We start from the raw sequence: 4,571 nt of genomic DNA, 5'->3' as shown, positions 1-4,571 counted from the left end.
GTTCAAAAGAAAAAAAAACAGTCCAGGTCAAGAAAATTTTGACATTAAAAGACAAAGCAATTTATTTCCTGAAAAGGTAGCTAACACTGGGAAGGTGAAAACTCAAATAGATTTAGCTGTAAAAAACATGTTTTATTTTTTTTATTTTTGCTTTCAAAAACGAATACCCAAACAGCATCTATAAATAAAAAGGTCATTTGCTTTATTGAGAAAGCCAATTTGTTTTCTCCAAATAAGCACATGCACGCAGCTGCTCTTACCAAGTGCCAAAGCTTTGGCTAGTGTAAGTATGGAGCAGAAAAAGACTGCCTACTTGCATCCCCCACACCAGAGTTGGAATTTCACAGGTTTCAAGAGTCACACAAAATGTATTTTCTGTTTTAAAGGGTGTACAAGTTCAGTTCTAGGGGTTCATTATTCAACAGTGTAAAATGTCCTCCCAAATCAATGTGAAAGAAGACAGAGCATACAGTGATTGTCAGAGAACAATGTAAGAGCAAGGAAAGAACTGGGCAGTCCATTAACCTCTTTGTCTTATGTCAAAGCCAAATCACTAGTGAAAGGAAAAGGTAACATTGAGAAAGGAAAAGAAAAGCTCTGACTCCACAAACAAGGAAGGCACCTAGCAGAACTGTTAAAAGCATTAAAGAAATCAATTCTTTCTCCACATCATCTGTAAAAGTCTAGGTCTATAGAGCCAAGTATATAACTTGCTTACTAGAGTGTGTTTGGTGCAACTTGTGTACAGACACACGCATACACATAAACACACACAGAGTCATAATCTGCCTCTTTTTTGAAATGAAATGGATATGAATAAGTGGCCTTGCCATATCAGTGGAGTTCTGTAACTAAATGTAGATTGTGTTATCTACAGACCATCAGTTCTTCAGAGTTTAAAATTATGGTCATTTAACTAGGAAGCCTGTTATTGTTGAAAACAACACAAATATAGCCTGTTCCATATATATACAATAGTAACAGTGAAATAATTTTCCTTTTTTTTTCTTTTTTTCCCTCCGTGGCTTTTCTTAATTAATTATTTTTTTAAATCTTTTTTTTTTTATTGAGAAAATGAGAAAAAAAAACAAGTTTCCACCTCCTCCCAGCCTCCCATTTCCCTCCCCCTCCTCCCACTCTTCTCCCCCTCCTCCCACCATTCTCCCCCTCCCCCCACTCCTTTCCCCCTCCCTCTCCAGTTCAAAGAGCAGTCAGGGTTCCCTGCCCTGTGGTAAGTCCTAGGTCCTCCCCCCTCCGTCCATATCTAGGAAGGTGAACATCCAAACTGGCTAGGCTCCCACAAAGCCAGCACATTACGTAGGATCAAAACCCCTTGCCATTGTCCTTGGGGTCTCATCAGCTCTCATTGTTAGCCATGTTCAGAGAGTCCAGTGAGACAGTGGAGCTGATCTATTGGGAGCTCACCAAGGCCAGCTGGACTTTAATTAATTATTTATTAAAGATTTCTGCCTCCTCCCCGCCACCACTTCCCATTTCCCTCCCCTCCCCCATTCAAGTTGCCCTCCCTCATCAGCCCAAAGAACAATCAGGGTTCCCTGACCTGTGGGAAGTCCAAGGACCACCCACCTCCATCCAGGTCTAGTAAGGTGAGCATTCAAACTGCCTGGGCTCCCACAAAGCCAGTACTTGTATGCAGTAGGATCAAAAACCCATTGCCATTGTTCTTGAATTCTCAGTAGTCCTCATTGTCCTCTATGTTCAGCGAGTCCAGGTTTATCCCAGGCTTTTTCAGACCCAGGACAGCTGGCCTTGGTGAGTTCCCGATAGAACATCCCCATTGTCTCAATGTGTGGGTGCACCCCTCGCGGTCCTGCGTTACTTACTCGTGCTCTCTCTCCTTCTGCTCCTGATTTGGACCTTGAGATTTCTGTCCGGTGCTCCAATGTGGGTCTCTGTCTCAGTCTCCTTTCACTGCCTGATGAAGGTTAATATTCAGGAGGATGCCTATATGTTTTTCTTTGGGTTCACCTTCTTATTTAGCTTCCCTAGGATCACGAATTATAGGCTCAATGTCCTTTATTTATGGCTAGAAACCAAATATGAGTGAGAACAGAAAGCAGTGAAATAATTTTAACATTCATTTTTCAACATGTAAGGCCTGGAACTTTGCATCCCAGTTATAAGATTTAGGCCTATGGGTACAAAAAAATCAAAGCTACAGCAATGCCACACAAAAGAATTTGTTAGTGTCCCTTTCCACTCTGCAGCAGGTTAATAATTTTTGAGATGTAGAGTATATTCTTGGTTGTTGATACAATTCTTTGCTAGATAATTGCTTTGAGCTCTGAGCAGCTCAGGGTGGGGAAAGATTCCTAGAAATAATCATAAATTGTGCAAGTAACTAGAAACTTCCAAGAACTGTCATTGACCATAATGCTAATACCTATCTAAAATAAAGAAATGAAAAATATGTGTCTGTTATGTGTAAAACCATATTTTGTTTTTGGCTTGGGAAATTACTTTTTAAATGATAGTTTTGAAAACTTAAATTTTCTCAGAGTATCAGGTATTTATACAAGTGTTGCTATTTGTTTCTTCGTCATCCCCAAATTTGAATGTTTGTGTTCCTCCATTAATTCACAGTTCTTGACTCCTAATGTGTTGGTATTTAGAGATGGTACTCATGGAGTTATTGAGGTTTAAATGAGGCCAGAGAACAGCACTGCCACAAAGGAATAAATGACTATATGAAAAAACTTGGTGATCATATTCTGTGTGTACATAAAGCAACAGTTGTATAAGCATAAGGAGATGGCAAGGAACTACAAACTGAAAGATTACACTTTAAAATACAACCTATCTTGGTCTCTTAATCCTCCAGAATTGTGAGAAATAATTTCTGTTATTTCAATCACCCTGCCATTCTCTTTCTCTTATGACACTCCAAGCAGCCTAACATAAGATTCAAAGACAGGACCAAAAGACAAGATTCAAATAATTTCTGATCTTAGGAATAAGAAAGATAAAAGAAAAAATGTTGGCACTACTAATGTGAACTTCAAGCTTGGTGTTGTGCCATATGTCTTTGATTCCAGCACTTGGGTGGCAGAGGCAGGCAGATCTTGGTGAATTCCCAGACAGTCTGATAGACAAAGCAAGTTCCAGCCAGCCAAGGCTACAATGCAAGACTCTGCCTTTAAAAAAATGTAATATTTACTTTTAGTAATCGTTAAAGCTATACAGTTTAGATTTTCAATGTTATTTCATGGTAATTAACCTGGTTTATATATAAAAAATATAAATGCCATGAAAAAGGAAGGGAAGATTAAAGGTAAAGGGAAGATTGGAGAGAGCCACTGGGATAACACCAGTATAAGCTGACAAGGCCAAGGTTAATTTTTTTCATTTAACTTTGCTCTATATATGTCACATGAAGTCTATATCACTATCAGTAATGTAAGGATTCTTATGTATTTTGAGTGACCATAGATTTTGAAAAAAACTACCTGAGTTAATTAAATTCCAACTTGACTATTTATTGAGTATTATTAACATGGACAAGTCATATGAACTGTGTATGACACAGTTTCTGAAAAAGATGGATACATGGTATGTTGTGGGAATTAAATAAGTTAATTGTATAAAACATAAGAGTGCATATGCATACATGCAATCATTCATTACAAATCATTTTGGTTACCTCCAGAACACATATGTAAACATGATCTTAAAATGCCATAGTGGAACTGAAAAATTTACATCACACAATAAGCATGGTATAATAATTCAATGTATTATTCATGTGCTCATGTTGAAGCTCATTTAAATAAACTTACAGTTTTAGAAAGATTATAAAGATTAGTATATATAATTTTGCATTGTACATAATACTTGGTAATAAATACTATGTTATTGCATATACATTTTACTATACTTTTATAATTACTTTGAATGGTACTTATTCTAATTGTAGAAAGACTTAACAAGAACAGTATTCCTTTACAACTGAAGCACCCTCATATGCATTATACTTTCAACATTTCTTGACTACATTACAAAACCAACTTGAGTAACTGATGTATATGATCTAGTTTGTGCAACTATACTCTATGATCCTCATAAAGCAATATATCTACTTAATGAAACCTTTCTCAGAATATTTTTCTATCATTATGTAATATGTGACTTGGCATATATGCATGCTTTAGTCATATTCTGATTACTGGTAACAGATATTAATATTTAGATGATAAAAGACAAGTACAAATGTATTAAAATATAGACTTTTTCAGTCTTTCAATATTTACTAAGCTCTTAGTATTGTTAAATATTTTATTAAGTGATGAGGGTTTATAATTTGGCACAAATTTGTTTACTATTGCAATATTCCCTTGATGGATTATACCCTTGATTGGTATGATGTGGCATTATTTTATTATCTTTATTTTGTTGTTATTTAATCAGATATATTAGAATAGTAATTCCTATTTATTTTCTGTTTTAATTTCTTAGAATACCTTCCCTATCATTTTAGAGATATCATCTGTCTTTGGTGATGATGTTTGTTTCTTGAATGTATCAAATAAAAAACTTGCTTTTTAATAATGTAG

This window comes from Microtus pennsylvanicus, chromosome X (assembly GCF_037038515.1).
Source record: "Microtus pennsylvanicus isolate mMicPen1 chromosome X, mMicPen1.hap1, whole genome shotgun sequence".
In the NCBI taxonomy this organism is placed as follows: domain Eukaryota; kingdom Metazoa; phylum Chordata; class Mammalia; order Rodentia; family Cricetidae; genus Microtus; species Microtus pennsylvanicus.
The sequence above is the reverse complement of the archived record's forward strand: the minus strand, read 5'-3'. Positions refer to the sequence as shown.